Source organism: Lynx canadensis, chromosome B2, assembly GCF_007474595.2.
Source record: "Lynx canadensis isolate LIC74 chromosome B2, mLynCan4.pri.v2, whole genome shotgun sequence".
Classification (NCBI taxonomy): domain Eukaryota; kingdom Metazoa; phylum Chordata; class Mammalia; order Carnivora; family Felidae; genus Lynx; species Lynx canadensis.
In genome coordinates, this window is record NC_044307.1 from 1,536,045 (window position 1) to 1,554,535 (window position 18,491).

The 18,491-nt window shown below is 50.0% G+C and overlaps 3 non-coding genes across 3 annotated transcripts; 1 reads left to right on the plus strand and 2 right to left on the minus strand.

The window, feature by feature from the left end:
• Window positions 1-2,994: 2,994 nt before the first annotated feature.
• On the minus strand, window positions 2,995-3,066 carry TRNAA-UGC. Its single transcript has one exon. It is a non-coding gene; the product is annotated as a tRNA-Ala (tRNA).
• Window positions 3,067-8,955: 5,889 nt separating this feature from the next.
• TRNAA-UGC lies at window positions 8,956-9,027 on the plus strand. The gene has a single exon. It is a non-coding gene; the product is annotated as a tRNA-Ala (tRNA).
• A 3,428-nt stretch (window positions 9,028-12,455) lies between these two features.
• TRNAA-AGC lies at window positions 12,456-12,527 on the minus strand. The gene has a single exon. It is a non-coding gene; the product is annotated as a tRNA-Ala (tRNA).
• Window positions 12,528-18,491: the final 5,964 nt, after the last annotated feature.

Below are 18,491 nucleotides of genomic sequence, written 5' to 3' on the forward strand. Positions count from 1 at the left end.
CATAATTGGGGTTAGTCTGCGGCCTCTTCACAATTAATTTAGGCTCTGTATTTTGGGCAGGAATACAACTGATGTTGTGTCTTTTTCAGTGCATCACATCAGTGGACATAGAATGTCAACTGTCCCATATTGTCCCGTTCTTGCTGATGTTAATGCTGGTCACTTGCTTATGATGATGTCTTCCAGATTTCTCCGTAACTACTTTCTTTTTTTTTTTTTTCAATTAATAAGTATCTTTTGAGGACATGCTTTGAGGCTATGTGAAGGTACTGTTCTCATTCAACTTTTACCTATTTAATTTATCACTCGATGATTCTTGCCTAAATCAATGATTAATGTAATGATTTCCAAATGGTGATTTTCTAAACCCGTCATTCTTTCTATATTTATAATTTGACTTCTTAGTGTAAGAAGAAGACGATTTCTTTCTTCTTCATTGACTTATTTATTTGTACGGATTCACAGGTTGTTATTGTATCCAATAGGTTATAGCCCATTACTATCAGTATTTATTTTGGTATTTCTTAACCTGAAGCACAATTCAGAGTTGAGTTTAGTAAACAGGAAACACTCTAAATGTCTTAAGCAGGAAGGATTTAAAAACAGGAAACTGGATTAGTATAAAGTCAGCAGAAGTGATTGAGAGACAGACTTCAGACTGGACCTTCAAGTAAGAGTCCAAGAAATATCCACAAGACTGTGTTTGTGCTTTCCCCTGATTACAAGGATACACATATCTATAGAACTGCTTTACAAGGGAAGCTAGTGATAACATTGCTGAGCTCGTGGACGTCCCACCATGTCTGCGAACCATGAGGTTAAGCTTAGGAGACTGCCTTGTCTAGAACCCTTCCCAAACTCAGGAGCTGTGACTGCACATTGGAACGTGGATGATGGCACTGGCTCTGTCACCGCTCTCTCTCCTGTTCTACAGAGGCCGGGCTTGTAACATTGCTACAGAGAAAGCATGTGTCCACAGTCTGGCTTGCCAGCAGAAAATGGCCAAAATGAGCAGGATAATATCCTGTTTTGTAAACCTCAGAGCAGTGTGCCTAATAGTTGTTTTAATATCATTTGTATCAAGATCCCTAGGTGCGAGGGGGGATGGGACATATCCTTTGTAGCTTTCCAAGCCCTCCAGTAAAGACTGTCAACCAGAAGAAAGTAGGAATGCATGCTGAATGCCAATACGTATCCAACAAATGTACACTCTCCTTTTATCCCTGGGGTGTGAAGACAGTAACAATAGCACTGCCTCCTGGGCGCATTTAGAATTGTGTCAGCTTTCTAGGGCTGCCGTCACAAAGCCCCACAGACACGATGGCTTAAATAACAGGAATTTTTTTTCTCACAGTTCTTGAGGAAAGTAGTCTGCAATCGGGTGTTGGTTGGGTCGTTCTCCAAAGCCTTTCCCCTTGGCTTGTGGATGGCAACCACAAGTGTCTTTATATTAAATATGACCAGGCAAGTGAATCGATATTTTTATTTATGTAGGGTTTTTTTTTTTTGGTGTCTTAAATAGGCTTTCCCTATAGAAAGTTCAAGAACATTAATTTTTACTTTATTTAAAGACCAGTCTCTGTTTCTTAGCCTCGCCATATCAATTTTTTCGCTTCTGTATTAGAAAATGTTAAATAAATTACAATTGCTGAATCTTCACACATAAAAGATGAACTTAATCCTTGCTCAGGCCATGGGGGAAATGCAAACAGAAGTACAGACTTTGGCCAAACGAAGCAAGAGGCATCGTCATTATAGGATTTGGTAGGGGGGGGGGGCGAGTTTAAGTTTTAAATATAATAATATAATATAGTATAATATAATCGAAACAGTGTTTTATAGAATCAAAGCAAAGCAGGACTGTATATAAAGTGGCAGCATCAGGCAGGCCTGAGAATTGGACTCGCATCCTGTTTTCTTAAAACTACAGAGTTAGAGGGGCATCTGGGTGGCTCGGTCTGCTGAGCGACCGACTCTTGAGTTCAGCTCAGGCCATGATCCCAGGGTTGTGGGATGAGGCCCCATGCTGAGTGTGGAGCCTGCTTAGGACTCTCTCTCTCCTTCTGCTTCTCTGCCCCCACTGGCATGTGCTTGCTCTCTCTCTAAAAAAGTAATAAAGAAAACTATGCAGTTATAATAAATTTTAGAAGATGTTCCTGAAAATCCTTACTGAAACTCTGGAAAGTGGTTGGAAATAGAGTCTAAGTTTCTATGTCAAAGTCATAGCAAAATTTTTGTCAAAGCCAAAGTCATTTAAGCCACATCAGTTAGATAATAAGGCTACTCTATTGTTACTGACATGATTTCCAAGAACAAATTTTCTTAGCCTATGTTTTTAGAGGACACTGTTGGCCTATGTCCCTGATGATAATTGGTAATAGCAGTTTTTTCTGGTTTACAAAAAGAACCAAGGAGAAGCTAATAAAACCCTTTGCTCTCTGCATGGATTTCTAACCAAGGCTCTCTTTCCTCTTGTACCTGAAGACTGTTCTTGGCTTACAATTTCTCCTTGTTACATTCTCAGCTTCCAGCAACCAACTCATTAGAAATTAGTCATGTGTTTACCCCATTTATACCCGTGGTGGACTTCCTAGTCAGTGGCTGGCTTTAGATGTGATCTCCTCTAAAACAGAAAGAATGAGACGTAAAGGATTTCTTTGGTTATGAATGGTAGAGGCACTTATGACAAAGTTCCAAAAGTTGCTGACAACGCAAAGTTGCAGAAGTGGAAATAACCAGTCCATCGTCTCAGCTTAATCTCTCCTTACCCTCGCCTCTGCTCCTTGTTCAAGGGGAACAGAACATCAGTCTGTGCCCTTGGCAGAGCAAGTCGAGTATTTTCTTCAGCAGCATATTTGGCTTCCCAGCCAGAGTGAAACCTGACTTAGTTGCCTCCAGTTTAAATTGCTCAAAAGTGTCAAAAGGGCTAAAAGCCACAGACGTCTGGTTCAAGATGTAGCATTTTAAAAAGGCGTGCCACAAGCGGCAAGAGACTGGAGATGCTGGGGATCGAACCCAGGACCTCATACATGCAAAGCATGCGCTCTACCACTGAGCTACATCCCCAGAACTGCAGAGCTTGTGGGGCGCAAAAATACCTTTCTTTATGAATATACATTAAGTTTTCTGTAAAATGTATTTCGCTATACTTTGTTGTGCAAGAATTATATGAATTTTACAGGTCTTGAATGTCAGAAAGAAAATGTTTGTAAGTCAATATCACTAAAGGCTTTAGATTCACCTTAATCTGCCCAGGCCCAGCTCAAAACAAGCAGGTGGAAATTTGGGTTTTATCCTAACAATGACCAAGAATATGTCATTCAGATCATGAGGCTTTTGGAAAGGCTGACATGAGAAAAACTAGACCCACAGATGGCCACAGCAACCCCCTGGGAAATGTCGTGATGGACGGACAAAGTCCTGGGTACAGGACAGAGACAGAGTCATCTTGCAGGGTCCACTCAATCTCAGGTTCTAGGCTTGGAATTGTCCACAGTGTGTGTAAATCTTGGCCCAAGAAGGAAGAGCCCACTCCGTAGACTGGGTGAGTAAACCTGTATCCTGTGGAATAAAAAGTATAAGAAAGACGCTGAAGATTCAAACATAAATCCAGGTTTTCATACTTTAGAAAGGGTTTTAGGGTGAGGCAACGGCTCTCAAAGCATGGTCTTTGTATCTGCGGCATCATCATCACCTGAGATCTTGCTAAAAGTGCAAATTCTCAGGCCCCATCTCGGTGAGTCCAGAACTTGAGGCATGGGGGCCCAGCAACCCTTGTCCTGACAAGACCCAGAGGTGATGCTGATACACCCAAAAACTCAGGAACAGAGTTTTTGTACAGAGTTTTTGAACAGTCTGCTGTGCAGAATGCTACCTTACTACATCATTTTCCAACAACACTGCAGGACTAAGGTGCGTCCAACATTTAAAGATTAAACAATTTAACATAAGGCCTGAGTTTTTATAAATATTTGCATGTAAGGGAAATCTAAGTTTTGAATTTATGTTTTTAATACACTGTGAAAATAGTGTGAATATTTACAAATGTTAATTTTTAAAGCTTAGTGAATTGTGCACTGACGTACAAACCATATCAGACCCTTCTCTCGATGTTGGAAAGCCCTTGAACATCAGATCATCTGTCCACTGGCCATTCGAAGAGAAGAGGAAGATAAAGACGAGCGAAGGCAGATTAAGAACGGCAAGAGGCCGAAAGAAAGCGCGTCTACAGGTGTAGACGTCCCGTGCGTGGACAGACCAGGGATGAACCGAGGACCTCAGGCCTGCATCGAAGGTCACGTGGGAGGGAGCGAGGGCAGGAGGGCAGACCGCCCTGTCCAGGACTGGACTCAAGCATCCAATCGCGGTGCCGGCCGGCACCCAGGGCAATTATGACCAAAATGATAAAAACTCCTGTTCCGGGGCAACAGTTGCACCCCACGATCCCACCACCGACGGGATTCAGGGGCGTAGAGGTTAGCCCCCCCCCCCCCCCCGCCGGTCAGCGCAGTCCGCGGGCCGAGCCTCCAAAACCCCCGAGGCCGAATCGCTAAGAATCTGGCCACGTTGACCGTCCGGGGACCACGCAGGAGTCGTGGCACACGAGTCTCGTTCCCTCCTCACTAGACCGGCCGCCGGCCCCCTCGCTACGGCCCCTGGCCCTGCCCCAGGCTGGGGGAGAGCGGCCCGCGGCCCCGCCCGCCACCTGCGCACCTGCGCCCGGCGGCTCGCGCGCGCCGCCCTCCCGTACCAGGCAGCAGGTGTCTCAGGCTCCTTCTCCCGCACCGAACCTTCATTCTGGCTAAAATGCCACCGGCGCAAATCTGCAAATGAGTCAGGGGGCGGGGCGGGGGCTTTCCCGAGGTCCCGGAGGAGGGGGCTGGTGGTGGTGGTGTGCACGCGACAGTGGTAGTGTGCACGAGGTGGTGGTGTGCACGGGGTGGCAGTGCGCACGGGGTGGTGGTGTGCACGCGATGGTGGTAGTGTGCACGCGGTGGTGGTGTGCACGGGGTGGTGGTGTGCACGGAGTGTGCATGGGGTGGTGGTGTGCACGGGGTGGTGGTGTGAATGCGGTGGTGGTGTATGGGGTGGTGGTGTGCATGGGGTGGTGGTGTGCACGCGACGGTGGTGTGCACGGAGTGTGCATGGGGTGGTGGTGTGCACAAGGTGGTGGTGTGCACGGGCTGGTGGTGTGAATGCGGTGGTGGTGTATGGGGTGGTGGTGTGCATGGGGTGGTGGTGTGCACGCGACGGTGGTGTGCACGGAGTGTGCATGGGGTGGTGGTGTGCACGGAGTGGTGGTGTGCACGGAGTGTGCATGGGGTGGTGGTGTGCATGGAGTGGTGGTGTGCACGGGGTGGTGGTGTGCACGGAGTGTTCATGGGGTGGTGGTGTGCACAAGGTGGTGGTGTGCACGAGGTGGTGGTGTGCACGGGGTGGCAGTGCGCACGGGGTGGTGGTGTGCACGCGGTGGTGGTGTGCACGGGGTGGTGGTGTGCACGGAGTGTGCATGGGGTGGTGGTGTGCACGGGGTGGTGGTGTGCACGGAGAGGTGGTGTGCACGGGGTGGTGGTGTGCACGGAGTGTGCATGGGGTGGTGGTGTGCACAAGGTGGTGGTGTGCACGGGGTGGTGGTGTGAACGCGGTGGTGGTGTATGGGGTGGTGGTGTGCATGGGGTGGTGGTGTGCACGGGTGGTGGTGTGCACGCGACGGTGGTGTGCACGGAGTGTGCATGGGGTGGTGGTGTGCACAAGGTGGTGGTGTGCACGGGGTGGTGGTGTGAATGCGGTGGTGGTGTATGGGGTGGTGGTGTGCATGGGGTGGTGGTGTGCACGCGACGGTGGTGTGCACGGAGTGTGCATGGGGTGGTGGTGTGCACGGAGTGGTGGTGTGCACGGAGTGTGCATGGGGTGGTGGTGTGCACGGGGTGGTGGTGTGCATGGAGTGGTGGTGTGCACGGGGTGGTGGTGTGCACGGAGTGTTCATGGGGTGGTGGTGTGCACAAGGTGGTGGTGTGCACGAGGTGGTGGTGTGCACGGGGTGGCAGTGCGCACGGGGTGGTGGTGTGCACGCGGTGGTGGTGTGCACGGGGTGGTGGTGTGCACGGAGTGTGCATGGGGTGGTGGTGTGCACGGGGTGGTGGTGTGCACGGAGAGGTGGTGTGCACGGGGTGGTGGTGTGCACGGAGTGTGCATGGGGTGGTGGTGTGCACAAGGTGGTGGTGTGCACGGGGTGGTGGTGTGAACGCGGTGGTGGTGTATGGGGTGGTGGTGTGCATGGGGTGGTGGTGTGCACGGGTGGTGGTGTGCACGCGACGGTGGTGTGCACGGAGTGTGCATGGGGTGGTGGTGTGCACGGAGTGGTGGTGTGCACGGAGTGTGCATGGGGTGGTGGTGTGCACGGGGTGGTGGTGTGCATGGAGTGGTGGTGTGCACGGGGTGGTGGTGTGCACGGAGTGTGCATGGGGTGGTGGTGTGCACAAGGTGGTGGTGTGCACGAGGTGGTGGTGTGCACGGGGTGGCAGTGCACACGGGGTGGTGGTGTGCACGCGGTGGTGGTGTGCACGCGGTGGTGGTGTGCACAAGGTGGTGGTGTGCACAGGGTGGTGGTGTGAACGCGGTGGTGGTGTATGGGGTGGTGGTGTGCATGGGGTGGTGGTGTGCACGCGACGGTGGTGTGCACGGAGTGTGCATGGGGTGGTGGTGTGCACGGAGTGGTGGTGTGCACGGAGTGTGCATGGGGTGGTGGTGTGCACGGGGTGGTGGTGTGCATGGAGTGGTGGTGTGCACGGGGTGGTGGTGTGCACGGAGTGTGCATGGGGTGGTGGTGTGCACAAGGTGGTGGTGTGCACGAGGTGGTGGTGTGCACGGGGTGGCAGTGCACACGGGGTGGTGGTGTGCACGCGGTGGTGGTGTGCACGGGGTGGTGGTGTGCACAAGGTGGTGGTGTGCACAGGGTGGTGGTGTGAACGCGGTGGTGGTGTATGGGGTGGTGGTGTGCATGGGGTGGTGGTGTGCACGCGACGGTGGTGTGCACGGAGTGTGCATGGGGTGGTGGTGTGCACAAGGTGGTGGTGTGCACGGGGTGGTGGTGTGAATGCGGTGGTGGTATATGGGGTGGTGGTGTGCATGGGGTGGTGGTGTGCACGCGACGGTGGTGTGCACGGAGTGTGCATGGGGTGGTGGTGTGCACGGAGTGGTGGTGTGCACGGAGTGTGCATGGGGTGGTGGTGTGCATGGAGTGGTGGTGTGCACGGGGTGGTGGTGTGCACGGAGTGTTCATGGGGTGGTGGTGTGCACAAGGTGGTGGTGTGCACGAGGTGGTGGTGTGCACGCGGTGGTGGTGTGCACGGGGTGGTGGTGTGCACGGAGTGTGCATGGGGTGGTGGTGTCCACGCGACGGTGGTGCTGTGCACAGGTTGGTCTGCACAGGAACCACTCCCCCGGCGGGGTCTGCAGGTGGGTGGCGAGCAGGTGAGGCCCGGGACCAAGAGAAGCTTGGGGACAGCTGGGGGCTGGCGCGAACTGCAGTCGGCAGAGCGAAGGGACACCACGCGCTTCCGCAGGGAAGTCGGGTCCTTTGCGCACTTCGGTCGGGAAGTGGTTGGCACGGCTCTCCTGGAGGCTTGCGGTGAGACGTCGAGGCTCGCCGAGGGCCTCGGGTCCTGCGGGGGGTAGAACCGTTGGCTTCGTTGCTTGTTTTTAGACACTTCTGTTTATGTTTGTGTCTCCCTTCCCGGTTCCAATTTACCTTTCCTTCTCTGGCTGTCCTTCCCTCCCCAACTCGGCCGAGCCCGGGTGCGTTTTCGGGACGCGCAGGGCACCATCGCCGCTGTGGGCATTTTCTGAGAGAGTTCCAGGGTCGGGGTCACCGGGAGCAGCCGGACTGGTCACAGAGCCCGGCTCGCTCCAAACACCGACGAGCCGCCCGCACGCGGCAGTAAAGCCGGTAAAGGCCAAGGAATCTGCCAGAAGGAAAGGCCTGAGGGAAGGCGAGGAAGCGTGAGGCAGACCGGGGCACGGGCTGAAACGGTGACCTGGCTACGAACGCTGGGAGCGACCCCGGGGAGTCCCCGCCGAGCCCCGCGTAAGGCAGAGGCCGGGGGGTGGGCCGCGCGGCGAGAACCTGAAGGCCGAAATCGCAGCCCTGGGAGCGGGCGGCAAGGGCCGTGCTGCGCTGGCTGACGAGCAGGACGCATGCAGGCGTCTGCACGGGGAACCCCCGGGGGTCGGCCCCCGCGAGCCCAGAGCACCCCCACCCAGCGGCCGCCCGGGTCTCGTTTCTCCCGCGCATCTTTGCAGAGGGTGCGCTAGGTGAAACCCACGAGTGCGTTTCAGAGCCGCACCTGCCCAGACCCTGGGCGGACCGCTGCGGGGGCTCACCTGGGGCGTCCACGCGCCACCTGCGCGCAGAACTTCGGCCGAAATCGAGAAGCGTCGCCGCCCACCGCTGCGAGCGCAAACGGGCCTTTGTTCAGGGGTCCGGTGTCTCCTCAAGGGTGCGCGGTACGCTTGCCCGTCCGGTGTGGGCTGGAGCGCCCGCCCCGCTGCCCTGAACGAGCTATGCGCGTACTTCGCAATCCGCCTCTCCCCCGCGCACTTCACCGCACGGTTCTCTGCGCTGCGACACGAACCCTGGACAGAGGTCACCTCTCCGGCATCCCTCGCCACCCTTCACTGAGGGGCTGCCGCGTGCCAGGCTCGGTGCCGTCGGCTGGAGGTAGGGTGATGGGGAAGGACACTCAGGGCTCTGCCCTTCTGACATCGCCCTAGGGGGGAGCAGGCAAACGTAACCAAATAACACGGATCTGCAAATATAAAACGCGCATTAAAGGGGAGCGCGGGGCACTCTGATGTGTTAGGTAATAAGCGCTTGTTAGAGCCACCTGATGGTAATTCTGTGAATGAGGCAGGACCTGGGTCAGCAACGAAGGAGAAAGGAGCGGTCTTCGTGGTGGGGATGTAGCTCAGTGGTAGAGCGCATGCTTTGCATGTATGAGGCCCCGGGTTCGATCCCCGGCATCTCCACTCTACAGACGCTCCGATTCGCTTCTTATTTAGCCCTTGGCAGGCCCCTCTTCAAATATTAAAGTGACTGAGAGAAAGGAGTTTTCTTCCATCCGGAATTCTTACTGGACTAAGAATTAAATTGGCTTGACACAGGTTACCAGGGTGAAAAGAGGCTTAATAGTGAGACTGAGAAGCACTTTAGACAGAGAGAAGATGAATTCGTGAGGAAATGACAGGCCGGAGCAAACAGACGTTTTGGGGACTTTGATTAGTAAGGGATTTTAAACGGAATTTGGGCTGAGGTAGATTTACTGAAAAAGTAACGAGCTTATACAGCTGTCTCAATTTTACAACCCGCGTCTCTGGTGATAAGGATGTCTTTTAGTACAGGAAACTCCCTTTCGTATGGAAAGTTTATTTCCTATGGGGCGCCTGGGTGGCGCAGTCGGTTAAGCGTCCGACTTCAGCCAGGTCACGATCTCGCGGTCCGTGAGTTCGAGCCCCGCGTCGGGCTCTGGGCTGATGGCTCAGAGCCTGGAGCCTGTTTCCGATTCTGTGTCTCCCTCTCTCTCTGCCCCTCCCCCGTTCATGCTCTGTCTCTCTCTGTCCCAAAAATAAATAAACGTTGAAAAAAAAAATTTAAAAAAAAAAAAATAAAATAAAAAAGAAAGTTTATTTCCTGCTTCCAGGGCACAGAGGAGGGTGTGATGTCCTTGAACCTGCTGTTTCCCAAGTAGCTGCAATTAAAAGTAATTAATATGCCATTGGGGCGCCTAGGTGTCCGTTGGGGACTCTGGATTTCAGCGCAGGTCATGATCTCTGAGTTAGTGGAGCCTCCCCTGGGGCTCTGCGTTGATGGGGTGGAGCCTGCTTGGGATTCTCTTTCTCCCTCTCTCTATGCCCCTCCCCCACATGCATGTGCGTGCGCTCTCTCTCTCAAAATAAATAAATAAAACGTTTAAAAAAATAATTGCTATGCCACTGAGGTCCATTTGGGGACATCCATTTTGGAGATAAAGCCCCATATCGGGCTCTGCGCAGGCATCGCAGAGCCTGCTTGGGATTCTCTCCCTCCCTCTCTCTCTCTCTGCCCTTTCCCCACTTGTGCTGTGTCTGTCTCCCTCAAAATAAATACATAAAACTTAAAAAACCCATCTTCTGGCGTTCCCAATACTTACTGTAATGTGTTACTGGCTCCACCTGCTTGGAGAAAGCAGTCATCTTTTAACGCCAGTATTTCATTGGTGGGGTTGGGCGTGTTCTGTTTTACAGCATTAGGAGGCACGTGATGTGTAACCGTCTCACTTCTAGCCTCATGGAATTAATCGTTGGTTTCAGGCGATGTCCACCTGCTCCATCCGTTCTAGGTTTCCCCGTCCAATTTCTCCTCATGGTTGTAGCCACCATCGATGATCGCAACCTGGATGCATTACAGCAATATCAGTAGTAAAATGTTGACTGTGGTTTGAATTCTTCCTCCTGCATTTATTAGCTGTGATTCTTCGATGGAGAAAATCTTTCCCTTACCAACTATATGTATCTCCTAAAAACATTCCATATTATCCATAAATGCTTGATTCTCTCCCTTCATTTGTCAGCGTTCAAGAGAATGAGCTGTTGTCCAAAAACCTCCAAAGAACTAGTGTGTGTGTGTGTGTGTGTGTGTGCGCGCGCGCGCGTGTGTGTTGATTTTACAACCAGTTTCTCTAAATTCTCTATTTGTAGAGAAAGGTGATTTCCAGATGTATAATACTACCAAGACCTAGAAAGATAACTTTGTCTCTATTCAATACCGAGTCCTCTATTCTTCCCGTATCTGAAGGCCTTGATTTATACCTTCATCACAGCGTTAAATAGTAGTGAAGTTAACGGACATCCGTGCCTAATCATAAACAACTTTAAATCTGTTTGACCACAAAATACCTTAAAGAGACTAAAATAGTGATACAGATCGTAAAAATCTCTGAACAACACATATTACCCAGAATTATTTTCCAGGATGAAAAATAATCCCTAGAAATGAATCAGTTTAACAGTGATGGCAGTTTCCCCCCCATCTTATACTATGTATTCAACTATTATTTCACACTAGCTCTGGCCTGGGCAAATCAGTTGTCATTTTGGAATTGGTTAAGCGATGCAGGTGTTACTTGTGGGATGCTTGTCTGGGGGCAGTGGAAGTGGTCCTTTAGTCAAATTTATGTCTACAATGAGCCTGACAGGTCATTTACTTTGATTGAAGTTTTCTGGAACAAGAGCTGTTTACATCTGCTGCACGGGGTCCAGGGCGCGTGTGGGACAGAAAGTGGGACAAGAATCGGGGGTCCAGGGCGCGGGTGGAACAGAAATCGGGGGTCCAGGGCGCGTGTGGGACAGGAATCGGGGGTCCAGGGCGCGTGTGGGACAGGAATCGGGGGTCCAGGCGCGTGTGGGACAGAAAGTAGGACAGGAATCGGGGGTCTAGGGTGCGTGTGGGACAGAAAGTGGGGGTTCAGAGCGCGTGTGGGACAGGAATCGGGGGTCCAGAGCGCGTGTGGGACAGGAATCGGGAGTCCAGGGCGCGTGTGGGACAGAAAGTGGGACAGGAATCGGGGGTCCAGGGTGTGTGTGGCACAGAAAGTAGGACAGGAATCGGGGGTCCAGGGCGCGGGTGGAACAGAAATCGGGGGTCCAGGGCGCGTGTGGGACAGGAATCGGGGGTCCAGGGCACGTGTGGGACAGGAATCAGGGGTCCAGGCGCGTGTGGGACAGAAAGTGGGACAGGAATCGGGGGTCCAGGGCGCGTGTGGGACAGAAAGTGGGGGTTCAGAGCGCGTGTGGGACAGGAATCGGGGGTCCAGAGCGCGTGTGGGACAGGAATCGGGAGTCCAGGGCGCGTGTGGGACAGAAAGTGGGACAGGAATCGGGGGTCCAGGGTGCGTGTGGCACAGAAAGTAGGACAGGAATCGGGGGTCCAGGGCGCGGGTGGAACAGAAATCGGGGGTCCAAGGCGCGTGTGGGACAGAAAGTGGGACAGGAATCGGGGGTCCAGGGCGCGTGTGGGACAGAAAGTGGGGGTTCAGAGCGCGTGTGGGACAGGAATCGGGGGTCCAGAGCGCGTGTGGGACAGGAATCGGGAGTCCAGGGCGCGTGTGGGACAGAAAGTGGGACAGGAATCGGGGGTCCAGGGTGCGTGTGGCACAGAAAGTAGGACAGGAATCGGGGGTCCAGGGCGCGTGTGGGACAGGAATCGGGGGTCCAAGGCGCGTGTGGGACAGAAAGTGGGACAGGAATCGGGGGTCCAGGGCGCGTGTGGGACAGAAATCAGGGGTCCAGGGCACGTGTGGGGCAGCAATCGGGGGTCCTGACCGCAGGGCGCGCGGGTGGAAAACGGAAGAGGGTACCGGGTCTAGCGGGGGAAACGCCAGGCAGGTGTTCTGACCACGAGCACGACCCCTCAAAACTGCTGGAGGTGCCGGGGATTGAACCCGGGACCTCGTACATGCTAAGCACGCGCTCTACCACTGAGCTACACCCCCGACTGTGAGCGCACCACTTTGGATTCCTGTCGTGATTTATAATCATTACTTCCTGGTCTCCTAAAGATTTGGTAACCTGCAGGGAGCGCGCGGTGCGAGCTGCCTCGTCTGCGAAACAGGCTGAGAAGCGGTTTCAAAACACAAAACAAACAAAAAAAACCCTCAAAAGCACAAAATGAGATTCCAAACGAAGAAGGAAGCTGAAAAGACACGGTCAGTCTTCTCTCGCTCTTTCCAGGTTCATTTCCAGTGCTCTGCGCTCCTTCCCCCAACCCCGCCCCCAGAGGCCGCAGCAGGTGCGGCGCAGCGGGGGGCGGGGGCGCGGGGGTGGGGGGGGGACAGCCCGGGGAGGGGGAGGGAGGCGCGCGCGCAGCGGGGGCGTGTGGGCGGGGGAGCCCAGGGGGCGCGTAGCGCCTCCCGCCTCCGGGGTTCCGAGACCCTCAAATCCTCCCCATTTCCGGGAGGCAGAAGCCTCCGCTGAAGGCTGGGCGGTGGTGGCAGGGACCGTCCCCGCGGGGTCACCCTGTCCTGGATGGACCCCGAGGACAAGCTGGGAACCTGGGTGGCAGGTACCCCTGCCCTGGGGCCAGCAGAGGGCGGCAGGGGTGCTGCTGGGGGGGAAGGGTTGAGCTGGCCCAGCAGCCCTGACTTCCTCCTCCCCACTACCCCCCCTCCACGAGCAGCCCCCCCCAGCTGTGAAGAATTCGGGGTTCCTCGGATGGTTTGGGGGACCGCTCCTCACGCTGTAGAGTTGGCCGGGTCCGGCTCCACCCCCAGTCGCTGATTTCCCTGGCGTCTTTCTCTGCCTCTGAAACAATTTCAAACTTATTAAAAAAGTTGAAAAAAATAAAAATAGTACAAAATTGCCCCTATTCCCTTGACCCGGCTTTGGCTATTGCTAATATTTTACTCCATTTGCTTTGTGGTTTGACCGCTCTTTCTCTCATTAGGGAGTATCTCATGTTCAGTTACCCTTAAACCCTTGACCTCATGACCTCAGGACTGTGGTGAACGGGAGACTTTAACCCTAACAGACAGCTGTATTTAATCTACGGTTTGCATTTGACCCAACTGACCCGATCGCCCCTCCTACAGCATCTAGTCTGGGGATGGATTTGCATTTAGTTGGCCTTTTTAGTTTTCTTTAATCTGGAACATTTTCACAGATTTGGGGGGGGGGAGGGGCTTTTATGACATTAACATGCCATTTGAAACATGTCCTTTTTTTATTGTTTGTTTGTTTCTTCTTTTTTTTTTTTAATAGAATGTCTTTCGCTTTGGGTCTGTTTTCTTATGACCACATTCAGGGCATGCATTTCCCACCAGAGTACTACATAGCTGATGTGGGGATACTTATCGTGGATAATGTGGGGGTAATTACCTGGAGACTGTGCCTTCCATGGATCACCTAGTTTGTGGGGCAGCAACCTAAGACCCCAAACATCCTGCTCTTCATCAAAATGTTGAGAGATGATGCCAAAGTGTCGGTCCAGAATACAGCAAAAGTAGTTAAGAAATGGAACAAAGTCAGCCGTGACAGACGAACCTCACCACAGGTCATTTGCACCTCCTCCCGTCAGGGGGTGGAGTCTAATTTATTCCTCTGAACCTTGAATCTGAGCTGCTCTGACCAGTGGAGTACAATGAGGTAATGTGCCACTCTCAAGCCTGGTCTCAAGAAACCTTGTAGCGTCAGCCTTCACTTTCCTGGAACACTGCTATCATTGTGTAAGAAAGCTGGGCCACCATCTAGAAAGAGCACAGTAAGGAAACCTGATAAACCAGAAACAGTCCCTGCCTACTGTCGGATATGGTTGGGGCTGTCCTGGAGCCGTCAGTCTCCAGCTGACCTGCGAATTGGCTGCGGAGAGACTAGCCCAGCTGACCCCACAAACAGAAGAGATGATACAGCCCATGTGAGCTCTGCCCATATTACCAACCCCTAGAATTCCGAGAAAATGAGTGGGTGTTGCTTTAAGCCCCTGAGTTTTGGGGTAGTTTATTACACGGCCACAGAAAATGGATAAAAGAACATAGTAGAGATGTAGGAACAAATAAGAAATTCTGAGTATATATAATTATAGCCCAGGAATAGAAGAAGAGAAAAACGTAGGTGAGGTCATATTCGAAGACATAAGAGATTAGAATTGCCCAGAACTGGAGAGAAACTTTTTATTTTTATTTTCTTTTCAACGTTTATTTATTTTTGGGACAGAGAGAGACAGAGCATGAACGGGGGAGGGGCAGAGAGAGAGGGAGACACAGAATCGGAAACAGGCTCCAGGCTCTGAGCCATCAGCCCAGAGCCCGACGCGGGGCTCGAACTCACGGACCGCGAGATCGTGACCCGGCCGAAGTCGGACGCTCAACCGACTGCGCCACCCAGGCACCCCGAGAGAAACTTTTTATACGTAGATTCAGAAAGCTCAGTGTATCACAAGCAAGGAAAAGTAAATAACCATAACTTCACACCTCACACTGAAAGTGTGTTACCAAAGAGAAGGTCTGAAATCAGCCAGAGAAAATGGACGGATCTACTGCAAAGGAGGAACAGTTACAATGTTAACAATGTTAACATTAATGTTACAATGTTACAATGTTAATTTCCATAACAAACCAGGGAAAAAGGAAATCTATTTTAGAAGGATTGAAATAAAATAATTGTCAATCTAGACTTGTGTGCTCATCAAACTAACCTTCAAGAATGGGCGCTTTTTAAAAAAAAAGTTTTTAAAGTTTATTTATTTATTTGGAGAGAGACAGAGACAGCATGAGTGTGGAAGGGGCAGAGAGAGGGGGGGAGAGAGAATCCCAAGCAGGCTCTGTGCTGCCAGCATAGAACCTGACACGGGGCTTGAACTCACCAAACCATGAGATCATGACACGAGCTGACGCCCCGAAACCGAGTTGGATGCTTAACTGCCACCCAGACGCCCCAAGAATGGAAGCTTTTTAACACCATTTACAAATAAAAACAGGGAGTTTAAAACCAGACTGTCACAGCTGACTTTGTTCCGTGTCCTTAGCTATTTTTGCTGTATTCTGGACCAACATTTTGGAGTCATCTCTCAATGTAGTAATTCTTTCTTAGGCTGTAGCTAACATGCTCTTTAGCCTGACCTATCAGGAATTTTTAGCTTCAACTATTGTATCTTATTTCTTGAGTTCTAAATGTTTATATCATTCTACTCATTCTTCTGGCGTACTGTCTCCTTAATTTGTTGATGTATATCCCACATCGCTGTTCTTTATCTTGTATCTTAAAATTGCAACATGTGCTGCCGTTTAGGTCTAAATATGTCACGTTTTGTATCTGCGGATCCATAAGCATAGTGGTTTATCTTCTTGCGTCTGTGGTCATCCTTACTGTTGGGAGGGCTGTGTGATCTTACTATGAATGAGTCCTGCAGGCCTAACTTGGGGAAATTTTCTCTCACAGAGACATGTTATCAAAACATTGGAACTTACGTGAAGTTAGAGAGAACGATATAATGAATGTCCATATGCATCTCAACCTGGTTCAACAATGATTAACATACACCATTCTTATTTTATCATCCTTTTTTTCTGAAGCATATTAAGCTACTTTCAAGCATCATGCATTTGATCTTTAAATATTTCTGTATATAGTCATTTAAAAAACAATAGATAATAGAGAATAGGTAATAGGTAATAGATAATAGATAATAGATAGTCATTTAAAAAACAAAATTCCGGGGCGCCTGGGTGGCGCAGTCGGTTAAGCGTCCGACTTCAGCCGGGTCACGATCTCGCGGTCCGTGAGTTCGAGCCCCGCGTCGGGCTCTGGGCTGATGGCTCAGAGCCTGGAGCCTGTTTCCGATTCTGTGTCTCCCTCTCTCTCTGCCCCTCCCCCGTTCATGCTCTGTCTCTCTCTGTCCCAAAAATAAATAAAAAAAATAAAAAACAAAATTCCAACAAAATTCACATCTAAACAATTTAACTAAGATTCTTCATACTATCTAATACCCAGCCCATGGTGAATTTTCTCGGTTTTGTGAACATGCCTTTTTTGTTGTTGTTGATCTGTTTTATTTGTAATCTGAAGAAGGTCCACACATTGCTTTTGGTTGAGAAAATCTCTTAAAATTCTCAAGATTAACGGGGTCTCTTTTATTTATTTTTTTATGCTGTTCACTTGTTTATGCAACTGGGTTATCTGTCCCATAGAATTTATTATGTTCTAAGTGTGGTTGATTTCACCGTTGCGGTAGCACCTAATGTGTTTTTCTTATTCTCCATATCTCTTGCAAACTGGTAGTTAGACAGTGAAGTTTTGTTAGACTCATATTCGGTTGTTTTAGGCTAGAATACATTACGGGTTTTATGGTGGATTTCCTATAGTATCACATGAGGTGGCATATAACCTAGGTTTTCCCACTTCTAATTACGTTAAGGCTGTTTGGTGGGTTCAGATCCACACCTTTGTTTTCCACCTAATGGCTTATTCAACCACTGATTATTACTGCCTAGATTCATTATGCATTAAGGGTTATAAAATGGTGATTTTTAAAAAGCATTTCTTTTGCATTTATTATCTGTATATATTCTACAAAGAGTCACCTTTCTTAATCACTTATTGGTTATCTTTACAAAGGCAAGGTAAATGGTAGTTAATTATTAAGACAACCTGAAAATGATATACTTCAGAGAAAAAGAAAAATACTAGAATGATAGTCTGAGACGCAACAATAAATAGAGAACAAACAAAATGTGAACATGTAGGAAAATTTGCACAATAATTATCTGAATAAAATAATAGTAGTATCTAATTTGTAACCATAAAAAATGGCGAGCAGGGGCATAACCAGAGACGGAGGAGGAGGGGACTCCAAATATCCGCGTCTCCACTAAAGCGACGATTAGGTGGCAAAAAACCAGAAACAACTTTTGCAGAACTCTGGAATCTAATAAAAATAGCAACCAGAGAATGCTGCCTGGAGACAGAAGCTGCTTATGTTAGGCTACAAAACAAGTTTCAGCAAATTCAAAGTGATTCCAATCATACAAAGTGTATTTTCCAACCACTATCGAATGAAACCAGAAATCAAATAACAAAGCAAAAACTGGAAAATACGCCGATATGTGGAGTTAAAAACATACTTGTAAACAGCTACTGGGTCAAAGAGGTGGTCATCAGGGAGATGGACAAAATACTTGGCTGGAAGACAATAAAGACAAAACGCCAAGTTTTATGGTTTTATGGGACACATTTATAGCTGTAAATGCCTGCATTAGGAGAGAAGAAAGATCTCAAATAAGTAACATAACTTTCTACCCTAAGAAGCCAGAGACAGAAAAGCAACTTAACTCAGTGGAAATGGAGGGAAGGAAATGATAAAGATTCGAGCAGAGATAAATGAAATGGAGAGCACAAAAACGATAGAATCAACGAAACCAAAAATTGCTTGTTGAAAAGATAACAGAATTGGCAAATCTTTAGCTAGTGACTAAAAAAGAAAGACAAAAAACTCAAATGACTCAAGCCGAAAGTAAGGTGAGGATTTTAATGCTGATCTTACAGAAATAAAAGGATTATAAGAGGGTACTATGAGCAATTATGCACCAACAAATCAGAAAACCTAAACAAAATGGACAATTCTGAGAAACACACAATCCCCCAAGACTGGATCATGAAGAAATAGAAAATCTGAGTCGATCCAGAAATTAGAACTCTGGACAATGCTAGTGAGAATGTAAAATGGTGTGGCAGCTGTGGAAAATGGTGATTCCTCAGTAAGTTAATAAACAACAAGTGACCGTAGGACCTAGCAATCCCATTCCTGGGTGATACCCAAAAGGTTGAAAACAAATGTTCAAACAAAAACTTGTCCACAAATCTACATGGCAGCACTATTCACAATAGCAAAAAAAAAAAAAGTGAAAATAACGCAAGTGTCCATAGACTGATAAATGAGTGAACGAAGGTGGTATATCCATAGGGTG